The following is an 18,524-nucleotide window of genomic DNA, read 5'->3' as shown; positions in this document are numbered from 1 at the left end:
CGCGTGTAAATCGGTGAAATCGTTTATTTAAAAAATCAAATTAAATTTCTTTTTCAAGTTCAATTAGTATAAAATTCAGGAAAAATATTCAGTTAAAAATATTCAGCCGGGCCTCACGCTTGACACCTGCCATCAGATTTTGTACAGCAACCTTGTCCACCTTCTTCGCCGCAGAAAGCCAGTTTGCCTTGAACTGCTGCTCGTCCTTAGCAGTTTTTTTGGTCTTCTTTAGGTTCCGCTTGACAATAGCCCAGTATTTCTCAATTGGGCGGAGCTCTGGCGTGTTGGGAGGGTTCTTGTCCTTGGGAACCACCTGCACGTTGTTGGCGGCGTACCACTCCATGGCCTTTTTACCGTAATGGCAAGATGCCAAATCCGGCCAAAACAGTGCGGAACAACCGTGTTTCTTCAGGAAAGGCAGCAGACGTTTATTCAAACAATCTTTCACGTAAATTTCTTGGTTGACAGTCCCGGAAGCTATGAAAATGCTGCTTTTCAAGCCACAGGTACAGATGGCTTACCAAACCAGATATTTATTTGCGAACTTTGACAGTTTTATGTGCTTGAAAATATCTGCTACCTTTCCCCTTCCTTTTGCCGTATAAAAATTCTGTCCCGGAAGCTGCTTGTAGTCGGCTTTGACGTAGGTTTCGTCGTCCATTACCACGCAGTCAAACTTCGTCAGCATCGTCGTGTACAGCCTCCGGGATCGCGCTTTGGCCGTCGTATTTTGTTTATCATCGCGATTTGGAGTCACTACCTTCTTGAAAGTCGATAGTCCGGCTCGTTTTTTGGCTCGATGCACGGTTGTAGACGATACACCCAGCTTATTTGCGGCATCTCGGAGAGAGAGGTTAGGGTTTCGCTTGAAACTACCGGCAACTCTCTTTGTCGTCTTTTCGGTTTTCGATTTCCCCCCGATCCACACTTCCTGGCTGTCGACAAACGTTCCCCAAACACTTTAATTACATTTGTAACGGTTGATTTGGCAACTTTTAGCGATTTTGCCAGCTTTGCGTGCGAGTAGCTCGGATTTTCGCGATGCGCGAGCAAAATTTTGATACGCTGCTCTTCTTGCTTGGACGGCATTTTGACAACTGAAGAGTGAATTCCAAAATCAAAATAGGAGCAACATTCTACACACACACCTTCAAAATGAGAGGCACTAAAGCAGTTTTAGTTCATGGAAATTATGTTAGAATTTCACTCGCCATTTTCTTTTATTACACTAGGCAACAAATAACAAACTTTTCTCTGTGAATTGTTTCTAGCATATTTTTTCTTATTGATTATAACCTACTAAACACGAAAATGATTTTTAAAAAATTTTCTGTCGATTGGTTTTCGAGATACAATTTTTTTTTAATTTTTGGAGGTACACTTCCAATTTTGAGCATATCTTTCGTTTTCTTTAACCTTTTTGATCTTAATACTACTCAAATTAAAGAAAATTGAGCCGTCTACAACTAATTCTCAGAAAATTTTCAAATCGGGTAAGTAGTTTGGATGTTGGCGGCTTAAAAAGGGTAAAAAACGGCGTTTTTTAGTAAAAATGTGGCAGAAAAAACCATATAAAGATTCATATAAAATGATTTGGCCTTTTCGGTCTTTTACCAAAATTATAACTCCGCTGTTTGTTGTTCGATTTTGTTAAGTAACCGCTTATTTTCTTTGTAAAAATTTCAGCTATACGTAAAAAACCAAAATTGCTGTTAGCAATTTTTTTATATTTTATATGAATCTTTATATGGTTTTTTCTGCCCCATTTTTACTAAAAAAACGCCGTTTTTTAACCTTTTTAAGCCGCCAACACCCAAACTACTTACCCGATTTGAAAATTTTCTGAGAATGAGTTGTAGACGGCTCAATTTTCTTTAATTTGAGTAGTATTAAGATCAAAAAGGTTAAAGAAAACGAAAGATATGCTCAAACTTGGAAGTGTACCTCCAAAAATTAAAAAAAAATTGTATCTCGAAAACCAATCGACAGAAAATTTTTTAAAAATCATTTTCGTGTTTAGTAGGTTATAATCAATAAGAAAAAATATGCTAGAAACAATTCACAAAATGGCTGTTGGCTAGTGTTATTCTCCAAGGTAAATTATTTATTAACATATACAGGTTTAATATCTCCTTTAATTTCCGACCTACTATTAAATTTTTATGGATTTTCTTTCTGCATATTACACGACGATCTCGCAACAAGTTTCAATTTAAAATAACACGATGTCCAAGTTTTGGCAACCCTAATGAAAATGACAATGCTAACATAACTCAGCACTCATTCAGTTCTCTAAATTTGACTCTCTCAATTTCATTCAATACCGTTGTTATTCTCCACACGCCCACTGTGATAAGACAACCATCATCAACTGCAATGACAAGCAAAAAAAAAAACACACACACACACACAAAATCAAAACAAGAAAAATTCCATAACAAACTTTAAGATGGAATCGGCGGCATTTGTTTGCGGCGAAGACTAGGTGGCCGACAACGCCTCACTGAGAGAAGATTGCTGGAATATGTTTTGAGTATTTCTATGCAAAGAAAGAGTGCAAGGTACACATATGAATGTATGTATGTATGTACTCGTATATAGGGGATTTTGAATAAATTTATCCTACAACCATTTAGAAAAAAAAAGCTTTCGGATATCACCTTTTTTGGGCATTTGAACTCGAAATTGATTTAACCCCAAACCAAGACTCCATATATGCAACCTTCATAGGAACACATAAAATATGAGCTGTTACCAAAAATAAATCCATTCTATAGTGAATGGAGTAGTAGTACTTCTCTACACATGGAATTCCTTACTCTGGTTTATGTGGTCACATTTAAAGCAAAAAGCAGCAGTAGTGGCAGCATTCCTAAAGAGTGAATGTCTTTTTGGGGATTGGGGTTTTTGGTATTTGGGTGTGTGTGCTGCATGGGTGTTGTTGTTCATGTTTTGTTTTTCCTAAGTTTTTCTGTCTCCGTTTGTATCTGTGCATTTCTTTGTTGTTTTGCTTTTTTTTCATATTGGCTAGCGGCGAAGATATGCGACCATTCGCCGTCCATTCGTGTTTATTTCATTTTAATAACAGGCTTGACAATCATCGTTACTGCTCTGCACTACATTTGTTGTTTGTAGCGCGTCATTCGTTTTTAGTGGCAGACAACAAAACACTGTCCAAGACATTTGTAGCTCTCGTGCCCTCTTCGTTTTGATATGTTCAGATTTTGGTTTTTATTGTCAAATTTCGTTATAGTAGACCAACATTTCACTAGCATATATTTGTCTATCTCAAATGTCGAAGCATTTCACTGTGAGGATGTTCTGTTCGATCTAGGGTAGAAATCTAATGTTGCAACTCTCTGCAACAAGAAGGAGGACACTTATCAACTGAATTTTAACCATAAGGATGTTCGTATGTAGGACGTATTTATTTAGGGAATATTTGAACAGATATAACCAAGCTAGATTCCCATTAACCCACACTTACAACATGTGCTGCAATAGCTTTGAAATTTCAGACATATTTAGAAAATAGGGGAAGTTATTGCGGTGCAGAGGCCTTGGAGGCGAGGTCATTAAGGAAATTGGTAGCATTCGAAGTTTTGTCCCCATTTTTTGAGATCACCGATCTTTCGTTTTAAAGCGAAACCTCTCCGCAGTGCAAACCCAAGGTTGCCCAAATTTTGTTAACATTTGAGGGTGTCCGCTTGTAGGGGTATGATGGGCAGTGATGCCAGGAAGTTTTTTGAAAATTCCCTACGTGGCTCCTAAAAATTCCCTTTTTTCCCTACGCCCAACATTTTTTTCCCTACGGTACTAAATTCAAACAAATTTGGCAAGAAAATAACACATATTTTATATTGAATTCAATTTCTTTAAAATTAATAGTCAGTGATTATATCCGTCAATAAAGGGACCAAATGTTCAATAATATCACATTTTTATTCGGATTTCGACCATTGCAACATCATTGCTCATTTTTAACACTACCAACATTTTTCTTGTGGACTTTAATGGCCGCGTGTTTCTTCAGGTCAGATTTCTACAATTTACGAACTTTCCACAAGCATTGGTATTTAAAATCGTCATTTCTAGCCAACCCTTTAAGTCAACAGTGAGCCAATTTGGATAAAGGCTATTTTCTAAATTTTGTTGGAATGTTTTTATGTTATTTTCTTCACTAGACGACATTTTTCTAGAACATTAAAAACTGTTGTGAATGTAACAGTTGTAAAGCAGTTTTTGAAGATATTCCGGAATAAAAATCCTACATTTACTATTTTTATGTTAGCCTGACACCAATGCAGGACTGTTTAATGTCCAAGTCATTTAAACTACATATTATTACAATACTTATTCGAGCTTATTGAACAAGTTCTTTCCAGTAACTTAATAGTACTAATTTCCTTAATCTTCTTGTCCAATAGGCTATAAGTATTGTAATAATATGTAATCCTACATTTATATGCACAAATCCGCGTATGCACTGCAAGTGATCTTTATGTTAGAAAATATTGAGAGGCACCAAGTTGACGAAGCCATCACCTGTTTATGAACCTTAATGGAAGCGTTTATTCCTGCAAATGAAATCTATTTACGCATTTGTAATTAAATACCAATGCAAAAACATCTTTTGAACTTTTCTAAATAAAATCATTACAATAACATCCTTAACTGTGAATCGCGTATTCCATTAGTTGAAGCTTTGACTACCATATATTTTGGATCTTCAAATATCTGGAATATTAAGGAAAAGTACTCTTCTTGTTGCGAAATGTAGTAAACTATGGAAATTGGAAAAATTCCCTACATTTGTAGAAATAATGAAAAATCTGCCCTTTTTCCCTACCGATGTAATTTTAGGAAAAAATCCCTACAAAAAAGGATTTTTCCCTACGCATGAAATCACTGATGATAGGTTTCATTGTAAACTCAATTAAAAAGGTATTGAAACACCTTGAGATCAGAATAAATTTATAAGTGCTCTTAGTTTTCTTATCGTTCAGCAGCAGTTCTCTTAGCTCAGCTCGAAAAGCTTATATTGACTGCCTTCTCTAAATTTTCTTTCCTTAATTTCGCATATCGTCCCGTCAGAACATTGAATCTCTAATTTCCTCTTAATCCTTTATCTCCTGGCGAGCAATAGTTGATAATCGTACATTCCAAAACCATTTGTAAGTAAGGCTTTACTTTTCCTCCATTTTTGTGAATGACACCTCGTGTAGTTTTGCACAACACTCTTCCAAGTTGTATTCAGATTTGACAAAAAAATATTTATTTATTTTTGATTTCATCATGAAATCTTTGGACCAATCAATACTTTATAGCTTGACTTCCATTTCATAAATAAAGGGTGATTTGTTAAGAGCTTGATAACTTTTTTTAAAAAAAAAACGCATAAAATTTGCAAAATCTCATCGGTTCTTTATTTGAAACGTTAGATTGGTCCATGACATTTACTTTTTGAAGATAATTTCATTTAAATGTTGACCGCGGCTGCGTCTTAGGTGGTCCATTCGGAAAGTCCAATTTTGGGCAACTTTTTCGAGCATTTCGGCCGGAATAGCCCGAATTTCTTCGGAAATGTTGTCTTCCAAAGCTGGAATAGTTGCTGGCTTATTTCTGTAGACTTTAGACTTGACGTAGCCCCACAAAAAATAGTCTAAAGGCGTCAAATCGCATGATCTTGGTGGCCAACTTACCGGTCCATTTCTTGAGATGAATTGTTCTCCGAAGTTTTCCCTCAAAATGACCATAGAATCGCGAGCTGTGTGGCATGTAGCGCCATCTTGTTGAAACCACATGTCAACCAAGTTCAGTTCTTCCATTTTTGGCAACAAAAAGTTTGTTAGCATCGAACGATAGCGATCGCCATTCACCGTAACGTTGCGTCCAACAGCATCTTTGAAAAAATACGGTCCAATGATTCCACCAGCGTACAAACCACACCAAACAGTGCATTTTTCGGGATGCATGGGCAGTTCTTGAACGGCTTCTGGTTGCTCTTCACTCCAAATGCGGCAATTTTGCTTATTTACGTAGCCATTCAACCAGAAATGAGCCTCATCGCTGAACAAAATTTGTCGATAAACACATTTCGAACCGAACACTGATTTTGGTAATAAAATTCAATGATTTGCAAGCGTTGCTCGTTAGTAAGTCTATTCATGATGAAATGTCAAAGCATACTGAGCATCTTTCTCTTTGACACCATGTCTGAAATCCCACGTGATCTGTCAAATACTAATGCATGAAAATCCTAACCTCAAAAGAATCACCCTTTATAACATGCTTACAAATCGAATGTAACCCCCATATTTATGTGGTGGAAAGAGATATCTTTAATTTTTCTGTTATGGGGAATCCCAACCTTTTTTGCGAACAACATGCTAAGAAAAATATAATAGCAAATATTTGGCATGTTTTCCAATACGGGTAATTGAGTAAATTCTCTATATCTCTCTCCAACAAAACTCTCTCTTCCACACTCAACCCCATATTTTTAGTATGTTTACTCTCTCACTCTTCCCTTTTCTCATGCTCTCTAACTGTCAAATGACATTTGGGGCTGGCTGTATCTCAACGACGCCTGTTTTAAGAATGGAAAATAAATACTTCACAAAGAGAACGGTGGCGACTACAACGACGACTTCAACGATGTTGACTGTGAAAATTGCGACAAAATAACAGAGGCGTAAATACAAATAGATAAGCGACAGACGCGAGAACAAGGCTGATGCGGAAGCTCATAAAAGCGCGAGACATGTGTAATACGATTTTCCTAATTTTTCCATCATCCTTCACACATTAGTTAAAATAACCTAAAAAACAATAAAATGCACCAATAATACGCAACGACTCAAAGTAAATAAAAACAAAAAAAAAACAAAAGTGTTTCAATTTCAGAAAAACGAAACAAAAAGCCGCTCTAAACCAGACATGTGTATACATATATACCAGCAATAAATAACGCAACAAAAATGTATGCACAAAATAAGTTGATTAAGACAAATAGTATTGTAAAATGGAACGAATTTCAATCACACAATCTCTCCTCTCGGAGCGATCATTGTCCATACAGGCTTCATCTATGTGCACACCGCATAAATAAAGACAAAGAAGTAGTGGACGTCTCAAATGATATCCCCCTTCCGATCCCCCAGCAAAAAGAAATGAAAAGTAAAGTTGCCGCCGCAATGCATGACAGACATATTCGAATGTTTCAGCAACAACAACGGCCAGCCCAGTAGTAAAGGTAGACAGACTTGGACATACACCGGTGCGACTGTGTGACCGAAAGACATAGTCATTTAATAGAGGTATGCTCGTAAAGTACACACATTGACAAAGAAAAGTACTAGTACTGTAAACAACATAGGGTTGCCAGATCACACAAAAAAGCTATTATGCTTCATATATAAAAAAAAATAAAATAGAATAATGGATAATGGATTTTTTTGCACAAAATAAAAGGACTACAGGCAGAGTAGAAACAAGTCTAAAAAGCATAATGAAACATTTTTGTAGCAAAAATATTGTTTAAACATGCTTGCCAAAATCAGATATATAATTTCCGAAATAAATGATAAACATTTTACCTGTCCCCCGTCCAAAAATTACATTATGCTCTTGAAACATGTATGAGGTGATCATGTTTCTACTCTGGGAGCCACTGTGGTGCAATGGTTAGTCGTGGATTCAAACCCAGTTTCGACCAAACACCAAAAAATTTTTCAGCGGTGGATTATCCCACCTCATTAATGCTGTTGACATTTCTGATTAGTTAGATTAGTTTAATACTCGAACCAAACGCGTATACGACAAGTATTGACATAGCATTAAAATGCAAATAAAAAGAAATTAAGTGCACGAAATAAATTTCCATAAAGGGGAAAATGTATTTTTTGTTGCCTAAATTTTAACATTGTTTCATTAAGAAAATTGCATTTTTCATTTAAAAAATAAAAACGAAAACAACTAAAAGATTACAAAGATGTATTAAACTAATCTGGTAAATGCAACATTTGGTATGACGCAAGCCAATTTCCTATCTTCCTCAAATGTATAATCTTTGGATTATCCCACCTCATTGACATTTCTGAGTGTTTCAAAGCTTCTCTAAGTGGTTTCACTGCAATGTGGAACGCCGTTCGGACTAGGCTACAAAAAGGAGGTCCCTTGTCATTGAGCTTAGCATAGAATCCGGTAACATTATGTGATAAGAGAGAAGTTTTTCACCTAACCTAACCTACTCTGATGGTATCAGATTTCCAAAAACTTGTAACAAATATTTTTTTAGCGAACATCATTCAATGCAAAAACTAAGCACCCTGCTGTATTGGGACCTGTAATACTCGGAATATATTGTCCTCAGCATTCTAAATCTGAAAAAAAAATCTGTTAGAAACGCACTGTTTAAAATACTGATCTATGTGATCCGCTATAAAGAGCTTCTTAGCAAAAACCTACCGAAAAGCATTCTAAAGAAGACTTTGTAATTCGAGATGATCTTGCGAAGTGGATTCTCATATTGGAGTGGAGTCATATTGACAAAGGATTTTTCCAAACCTTTCCATATCACGCATTATCCCAGTTCAATCCCAGTTTCGACCGATCACTAAAAGGTTTTTCAGTGGTGGTTTGCTCCTTCTCAGTTAGGCTACAGGTAAAAAACAGTTTTTACTTGCGCAAATGTAATTTTTAAGGCTGTGCTCGAACCCATAACTATCCTTTTGCAATGATTCGATTGCGATTTAAAACAAAGATTATTTGATGTATATCTGGTGGGCATGATGTTAAACATTTATCATGATGGTTCTATTTAAAGCTGTACAATGACGGCCATTTTAATGTAGCTCCGTTAGGCTTTAACTGCTAGTTAACAAAAATTAAACTGTCAATATCTTCTTTCCGGTTAGCTTTAACTGACAAAATTTCAACTGTTGGGTTCTTAACTGACATATGGAAAATATAGGCAAGGTGACAGATATGTCCATAGTGCGGTTTTAAAATTCGTTAGCTAACGTAGCACTGACGGAGCTTCATGAAAAAGGGGGGTGAATATTAGCATTGATTTCATAATAGTGAAAAAGTACCTTTTGGGTTACAATAGAAGTTTCTCCACTCTAATTTAGTACTATTTCAACTACGCTATTTATTACCCCCGGTAGAGTTGGGAAAGTAACGAGTATTTGATTACAAGTACTCGTTACTGACTAATTTTTTAAGTACTCGTTACTAGTAAATGAGTACTCAATATCTTCAATATCATTTTATTTCTACTTCTGGCGGATTGGAAGCAGAATCATTGGGTTTTGGGAAAGTATTAATTAAAGTTTTGGAAAATCGGGTTTCCCAATTAAAATGACGAGAAAAACCAAAATTTGGTTTCACCTCAAAGAAAGTATTGCAGAAAGTGAAAATTTGCTACTTGCGAAGAGCAATTGTAATAATGAAAAAATTTGCATTAGTTTAAGGTGGGTATTAAGTTCGAGTTTAGCCGCATTTTATGGAATACAAACTTTGTGAAAATTTGCTTTGGGCTATTCATCATCAAGTTATAATAAAATTTGCAACAAAAATGTATAATTTGGTGCCTTTCTTTACTGATTTAGTTTTCACTTTAAGCCGCTAAACTCGAACTTAGTACTAACTTTTAGATGGAAGCGTTTCGAATTTAAAGTATTAAATGTTGATTAGAAACAACGTCTCATAGTATGATTAATAATGTCGTTGACATCAAAACCATTTTGTTATAGAAGGTACCATGCTTAGTCAAAAACCCTTAAAAGATTTCAACATTGGCTCTCATCGTAAAAATGAAATTGGTGGAAATTTGTTTCTAACGAGGCCTGTATATCTAAAACTTTATAACACTTGAATAAAAGTGGATCACGGAATCCGCTTTTCTAAACTTAAAAAAAAAAAAACAAGAAAATGTCTTTTTTTTTTAATTTCTATTAAAGTAACGAGTAGTAACGAGTACTCAATTCAAATGGGCTAAACTCTAGTTTAGCTATACCTCTCAAATTTTTTTCAAAACTTCACAGATGGTAGTACTCTTTGAGCAGATTACAACAACAACTTTTTTTCTCGGCGGTCGTAACCGGATAACCGGTTATTCGGTTCTAAAGTGTAAGTTAAAAATCCTTAATATATAGGACCGATTACTTTGAAAAGTACATCACTAGAAAGGTCTTGAAGAGACCTTTAAAATGATGTATGAACCGTTATATAAGCTTCATCCGTTACAGCTGTACGGGTAAAAACTTGTATTTTTCGGAACCGGTTTTTTATAAATAAGCTTATATCTCAAAAACTGCTCCATATAAAAGTACTAAATAACGGATTGCATTGTGTAGCTAACACTTCTACCTTTCCATCAAGGTCAAAATCAAGCTGCTATCTTTACTATAACCGGTGATATTAACTATTATATATCCATATACGGTTTGAAAAATAAAAAATTTTTTCAAAAAAATCGCGCGATTTTTTTGAAAAAATTTTTTGCCTGCGGCGCTTTCTTATTTTTATAATTAGACATATTACCCATATCCTATCCGTATAAGTTTACAAAAATAAAAAATTTTTTCAAAAAAATCGCGCGATTTTTTTGAAAAAAATTTTTCAAATTCCTGCAGACATATTTCCCAGATCCTATCCATATCCGGTTCAAAAAGACAAACTGAAAATTTTTTTCAAAAAAATCGCGCGATTTTTTTGGAAAATTTTTTCGCCTGCGGCGCTTTTCAACTATTAATAATATTAATGTTCACTGGTTTCAAAATTAAATATTCACATTTATTAATAACAAAATTTACTTTTTAAAATATTTTTTATTTACATTAATGGATCTTCACCAACATCGTCTTCAACATTTTCATCCATTACGTCTTCATCTTCAAAAACTATATGAACTGGCTGTTCAGTGTATGCCTGCCTGAATTCTTCTCTGCGTAAATCGCTTTGCGCATCCCCAGCATTGTATAGCAATCCCGCATATTTCGCAAATTGCAGAAATATATTTTTACCCTCTGCCTTGCACCATCTTATAAAAATAAATTTTTGCAAATAGCCGTTGAAAAATAAATTTCTTCGGCTAAATGCAGGCAAAGAATTTTTCAAATGGCGCCACAGCCCTTCAATCGTGTTGGTGTGCTGTTTGCTTTCTGGGTCCACAAAGTTTTCGCTATGGTTCACTTTATAGTGAACGTAACCCTCTTGCGACAATGTATCGTAGACCTGAAAGTAAACCATTATTACTTCACGGCTCAATCCCATAAAATATTACTCACCTTCCAGCAATCAGACACAATTATGCTCCCAGGGCGAATATATTTTTTTATCAAAGGCAGGAGAGTCTCTCGGCTGCGGTCTTCAACTGGAACTATAAAGCACTTATTAGTTCCGCGTTCTACACCTCCAAATACCCACTGACCCTCTACGTAGTGGCCCTTGTGGTATTTCCGTTTTCCAACTTTGGACTCATCTATTTCCACATATATGCCGGGACCTCCTATTTGGACACCTAATTGGAACGAACTGTAGACAACAACTTCTCTACAAAAGTTGTTCCAGTCCGTCCCAGTTTGGTCTCCTTTAATTTCAGTCTCCGCCATTATATATTGAATAGGTGCATTTTGACACCACATGAAAGAAAACGCGAGGATTTGGTAAATTGAAAGATGTGATTTGTCGAAAAACGTCCCCTTTCTTAAAGATAGGTAGAAATTGCATTTCTCCGGTTTCCTTTTGTTTTTGACAAATCTTTCTGTGCATCTAAAATGATTTTTCAATTAGTTACTAAATTAAAAAAATAAAAAAATCGCTTACCTCCATACCCATCCATCTATACTAGTGTCACATTTCACCAAACGCAAATCATGGCCATTACAACACTTAAGAACACCTTCGGCAGGAATTAATCCCCATTTTACTAATTCTAAAATGGCAGAATATGGACTTTTGCCTTTTATTTCTAAACCAAAAATTTCATATAATTGTGTGACCCGCGTGATTTCCATTTTTGCAAACAATTAACTTTTGAAGCACATGGTTGCATTTAACGCCACAGCCGATGTTATAACGGCACTTTTCATATTTCGTGTACTTCCCCATTTTTTGCTTAGTGATGTGGCTTTAGGAACAGTCAGTTCATTCAAACCATAACCGGTTTTAAAACGGATCTGTTTTCATTCCACCCCGAAAACAACTTTGAATTAAAATTGAATGCAATTCTTTTTTAGCAAAATTCAAATTTTACGGTAACAATTACATTTCAGATCAAATATGTCCGGTTCTAACGGCTATATCGGCAAGCAAATGACTTTAACGGATAGGTAGAAGTGTTAGCTACACAATGCAATTATTACTTTTGTACCTTTACATTGAGCGTTTTTGGATTAAAAGCCGGTTTTGTAAAAAAACCGGTTCAAAAACACTTATTTTTCCATCTAAAACCTAAACTGATGACCGGATAAACTCAAATTGTACCTCATTTGAAAGGTCGTACCTTTACCTTTCTAGTGATGTATATTTTAAAGTAATCGGTTCACTAAAACCGGTTTTATTAACGATAAATTCAAATTTTACGGTTACAATTACATTTCAGATCAAATATATCCGGTTCTAAGGCAGATATCGGCAAGCAAATGACTTTAACGGATAGGTAGAAGTGTAAGCTACACAATGCAATTAGTAATTTTGTACCTTTACATCGAGCGTTTTTGGATTAAAGGATGGTTTTGTCAAAAAAATCGGTTCAAAAATACGTATTTTTTCATATAAAACCTAAACTATTAACCGGATAATCTCGAGTTGCACCTCATTTGAAAGGTCGTATCTCTAGCTTTCTAGTGATGTACATTTGAAAGTAATCGGTTCACTAAAACCGGTTTTATTAACGATTATTTGCTTACACTTTAGGTTCAAATAACCGGTTAACCGGTTACTTCCGCCAACCGGTTACTCTTTATTTCGATATTAAATTTAATTCTCTATCGACCCAAAAAAAAATTTTTTTTTTTTTACGAGGTATAGCTAAACTAGAGTTGCTCCTTCAAATGTAACGAGTAGCCAAAAGTAATCAAAATTTCCAACACTAACCCCCGTTTCTACATCAAAAAAATATTTGATCACTTTGTCATCCCTACATGTGAACAACCCATGAGATATGATACACAAATCCCATACAATCCAGACTATCTGGTAAATCCCAAATACGTTATTATGACAAACTGAGTGAATAGCTAGTACAACACATAGTACACGCTAGACAGTCGAGACGATACAACCACACTATAAGAGCGGCGCATGCAATAAAAGAAAACGGCAACAAAAACAAAAAATCTCAAATACGAGAAGAAGAAAACAAAATAAAAAAACAACAACATCCACATTGTAGGAAAGTGCATACCAAACCTTCCCGTGTTTAGTGAGAGATGTAGAAAAAAAGAAGCAAAAACGTGTTGGCTTCTCAAGTGAGACGTAAAAAAATCGCATGACGGACAAACTCAAGCGAAATGAAATAAAAATAATAAAATAAAATTTATACACAACAATAACAACAACAGCATAAGTAATTGGGCTCAGTCACTTTACGATTCCGTCTACTCTTATTCTATATTTTAGATTTAGTGTGAGCTAGTAGTGCAGAGAAGTGAATGAAGTGCCAAAGAATAGTCGTTGTCGGTCGAAGTGGTGGAATTTACCCCAACATTTATTCACCCGGAAAGAATATAATGTAAAGTTTTTAATTTAATTCTGTTTTTTTTATGAAAAAGAAAATAATTGTAATTTATATATTGTTTTAGAAGAAAATATATTACAAAGAAACAACAAAGTGATTAATAATAAAGAAAAATCGTAAAAAATATGTGAATAAATAAATAAATACCATAGTAAAATACATTTCCATCAACACCAGGCAAATGTTAAAACCTCCTCTCGCTCTCGTTCTCTCTCTCTCTCTCTCCAATACCCAAAAAGAAAGAATGAAGAAAGAAAATACCAACAAAACATGTGATGTGAATGAGTGAGTAGTAGCAGAATAAGCGGCAGCAGAGCAGTGAACATACCTGAGCTTATGTATGTGAATGAGTGAGTGAGATTTTCGTTAGTGTGTGCGTGTTTATGTGAAAAAAAAAAAAAACAAAACAGTAGTTATCTTAAGAGCGAAGAGGTGAGTGGTGAATGAGCTGCGATGGTGGCGTTAGTAGTGTGTGCATTGAAATAAATACATCAAATCCATGAATGGATGTGGGGGGATGTCTCCTCCATCCATCCATAGTATGTTGTCAGTCAGTCAGTCAGTGAGCCAACAAACCACCCAGACAGCCATCCATCCAGCAACATTGTATGCATGACCTGATAGAAAAGAAAGGAAAAAAATCAACAACAACAAGAAAAATATAACGAATACCAACATAATTTAAGCAAATAACAAAAAAATAAAATAATACGCAGTTTGTGAATTAAAAGGAGGCAAACAAAAATATCTTTAATTCTCCACTCGCCACATAGTAGAATATACACCAATAACAACAACAACTAAGAGAGAAGGGAGCTAAAAAACACACACACAAAATGTTTATAAAAATAATCGCTATACACCGCAAAAACCACCAGCAACAAGAGTAACATTATGTTGTTGCGATTATTGCGGTTAAAGTGAATAAACAAACAACAACTACAACATAGTTTGAGTAAAAATCAAGACATTAACAATAACAAAACAGCACCGCAACAATAACAACAAAAAGAAAGTGAAGTGAAGTGTGAGAAACTGAAGCAGAAGCCAGTCAACCAACCAACAAGCCAGACAGACAGCAACAACAACGTCGTTAGCAGCATCACAACAAACACTATTCGGCCAAGGCAATTTCATGTCGATGCGAAAAAGTGCAACAACACAACAATACCAACATTTGCGAAATACTACTCCGACGAACGAGAACATTATAATCCATCGAATAAGGAAATCAGGTACACATTTGTAATGAAACTTAAGTAATTAAGACATGATAAATACATAAAGATGACTGCATATGCATCCCCCTTCATGAGGAAGGAAGCATAAAAAAGAAATGATGATGCATTTCTGCTGTATCCTTAATGCACTGTTGGACAATTTTTTTCTTTTGTCCTCTCTCTGTTTTTCTCTCTTTGCCTATGATTTCAGGTCATTTCAGGTCAAGCAACTGAATGCGACCCACATATGCAATATGGTTTTTATGGTATTTCTTTCTTTAGTTAACTTGCTGCTACCCAGATCCAAAGAGGGGTAGACAAGCGAATGAGCTGTCTCCCCATGTATGAAGCGATAGCAAGGAGTGGCTTAACAATATGTAATCTTGCATTTAGGTCATAATGTATATACAATTATGTAGTACTATCATTGATAAAGTTATTTTCCTTGGAATAGAATGGTATATAGAATCGCTAAAATCGATATTGCCAACAAAAAGTATATCTGAATTTAAATAAATTATATTTCCCATGGAATTTCCAGTAGAACTGTGGACGATTTGAGATAGGTATTTATTTTTTTTTTTGAAGTATCTAGAATTGAATCGAAGATCCTCTATGTGCAATGCCGACATAGGTTACATTGCAGGGAGCCACAGTTATGCTTCCAATGGGTCGTGGGTTTAATCCCAGTTTCAACAAAACGTTTTCACCGGATTTTTATCTGCTCTCTCAGTAATACTGGTGAGATTTCTGAGCGTTTCAAAGCTCTTTCAACAACCCAACGGGAAATGGATCAATACCAGGAGTAGTACAGCATTAATCCTAGTGGGTCATCGGTCAAAAGGGGACCGAAAGGGACTTGTCTCTATCACATGGCTTTGTCGTTATCGAGGTGGAATTAAGGTCTGGAACAGTTTCGTGGGACCAGTCCTTAACCAGGGCGGCCCTATGTCCTAGGTCTTGGACAACGTCTTAAGAACATATTGCCCATATGTTTTTTAGCACATATATGGATACATTTATAATGAAGACATCGATGAAAGGAAGGCGTTCTGTTTCAATTAAGGAGATAAAAGAAACATCGAAACAGGCCATACCAAAAAGCTTGTTTCAAAAGTGTTTCGAGGATTGGCAAACGTATATTACATCTGAGGAGCATTTGACTTTGAAAGGAATAGTGAATAAATAAAAACTTTTTGAAAATAAATGACCGTTATTTCTTGACCAGACCTTGCAAAGAAATGAGTTAGCAAGGAATCACATCCAACTGAGCCGGAAGCTAATTGTTATCGACCAGCGTACGGCAACTCAGTTTCTTCCTCCAAGATGACAGTAGTCCACGAGGCTAGGACAAAAATCTTACAATATCAGAAAGATCCAGCAGTGAATCTACTGATTAATGCGTGATAACGGTGTTCTTGTGCAAGTCCAGTTGAGTTGCCAAAGAAACTCAACCCACAAGACTGCCCTCAAAGTCAGCAACTCTTTGTTCTCAACCAGCGCACGGCACCTCTTCGGTGCTATGAAATAATCATGAAACCTCAATCAAAAATAATCATGAAACTTGTAGAGATCTGAGTTGACAAGGAACCACATCCAACAAGACTGTGTCGGAAGCTATTTGTTATCGACCAGCGCACGACAACTCAGTTTCTTCCTCCAAGATGACAGTAGTCCACGAGGCTAGGACAAAAATCATAGAATATCAGAAAGATCAAGCAGTGAATCTATTGATTAATGCGTGATAACAGTGTTCTTGTGCAAGTCCAGTTGAGTTGCCAAAGAAACTCAACCCACAAGACTGCCCTCAAAGTCAGCAACTCTTTGTTCTCAACCAGCGCACTGCAACACCTTAGGGCTAGGAAATAATCATGAAACATCAAACAAATACCAGCAATGAATATACGGAATACACTCCCAAATTGGAGAGCAAGTAATGGCGTCCGGGTGATATTACATAAACTCGAAGAAAACGTTCCAATCCAATAGTTCAGGGGGCTAGGTTAGGTTAGGTGGCAGCCCGATGTATCAGGCTCACTTATTGTGATACCACATTGGTGAACTTCTCTCTTATCACTGAGTGCTGCCCGATTCTATGTTAAGCTCAATGATAAGGGGCTTCCTTTTTATAGTCGAGTCCGAACGGCGTTCCACATTGCAGTGAAACCACTTAGAGAAGCTTTGTAACCCTCAGAAATGTCACCAGCATTACTGAGGTAGGATAATCCACCGCTGAAAAACTTTTGGTGTTCGGTCGAAGCAGGAATCGAACCCACGGCCTTGTGTATGCAAGGCGGGCATGCTAACCATTGCACCACGGTGGCATGCTAACCATTGCACCAGGGGGCTAGGATAAAAATAATGCAATATCAGACAGATATATAAGTGAAGAGTATAAGTCTGCTGTTGTGTCAGTCCATACAATATGGTAGTTACCATAGTTTCTTCCAGTCAGAGGGATGAGTTTCCAAGGAACCACATCCGACAAAACTGGGCCCATAGCCGAAAGCTCTTTATCATCGACCAGCTCACGGCTACTAGGTTCCTTCCTCCATGATGGCAGTAGTCCAGAAGGTTACGACAAAAATATATGCAATATCAGAGAGATCCAGCACTGCATCTACGGATTAATCTGGTGATACTCTGTTCTTGTCCATCTAGCTAGCAGTTAGTTTAGATTTTTTTGTCAGATGCCGGAGAAATGTGCCTCACAAAACTGACCGCGAGGTCTGCAACTCTTTGTGATCTACCATGGATATTCCCTCCCTCACTCGAAGATGATAGTGAAATATAAAACAGATATAAGCAGCGAACACATGAAATACACTCCTTAATTGAAGGAAAAGCAACAGTGTCCGTTTGATAATACATCAACGTGAAGAAAGCGTTGATCATCCAGTCCAATAGTCCACTAGGCTTCGATAAAAATCATGCAATATCAGACAGATAAAGTACTGAATATGCGGAATAATTCAGTGATCCGCTTTTCTTGTATCAGTCCATCCAAGCTGGTAGATAGTTTAGGTTTTTTTATCAGAGGACTGACTGAGTTTGCTAAGAATCGCGCCCCACAAGAATTTGCTCCGGTAAAGCCGGTAGTACTTTGCCGTCGACCAGCACAAGGAAAACTTAATTCCTGACTTCAAGATGGAAGCAGTCGTCGGTGCTAGGAATGATTTTTTCTTATATCAAACAGATACCATCAGTGAATATACAGAATACACTCCTACAATATATCAACTCAAGGAAACGAGTTATATCACTGTATCCTGAGCTTCGTTCTCAATACCATCATATGGGATTAGTACAGATCTATCCACATATTATTAGTGTCTACCTTTAGAAGTAGTGTCTGACCATTTGTTGGAACTTCTTGACTATTTCATTTTCCTGCATTGTACTGCCAAGCATTACCGTTTTGTAAATTTTTCGCTGATATGATAATACTTAAACCGAGGTTTAAGAGGATACCACCAATTTCAGTTGCACCAAAACGTGGACAACAGAGATATTGAGATTCTTCAGAATAGGTTATTACTATTTACCTTCACGTACTA

At 36.2% G+C, this 18,524-nt stretch overlaps 1 protein-coding gene across 4 annotated transcripts in view; it reads left to right on the top strand.

Moving 5' to 3' along the window:
- InR (Insulin-like receptor) overlaps positions 1-18,524 on the top strand; it is a 154,362-nt gene that overhangs the window by 17,938 nt on the left and 117,900 nt on the right. Inside the window, exons 1-2 of one of the 4 annotated variants that reach the window (XM_075290311.1) lie at positions 13,212-13,741; positions 13,812-14,982. The exons of 2 other annotated variants lie outside the window; for them this stretch is intronic. The gene's annotated coding sequence lies outside the window, so the exon portion shown is untranslated. Of the gene's footprint in view, positions 1-13,211; positions 13,742-13,811; positions 14,983-18,524 lie in introns of those variants that run through there. One more of the 4 variants, XM_075290312.1, reaches the window with a different exon arrangement.

Source organism: Haematobia irritans, chromosome 1, assembly GCF_050003625.1.
Source record: "Haematobia irritans isolate KBUSLIRL chromosome 1, ASM5000362v1, whole genome shotgun sequence".
In the NCBI taxonomy this organism is placed as follows: domain Eukaryota; kingdom Metazoa; phylum Arthropoda; class Insecta; order Diptera; family Muscidae; genus Haematobia; species Haematobia irritans.
This window is presented reverse-complemented; position numbering and strand designations above follow the sequence as displayed.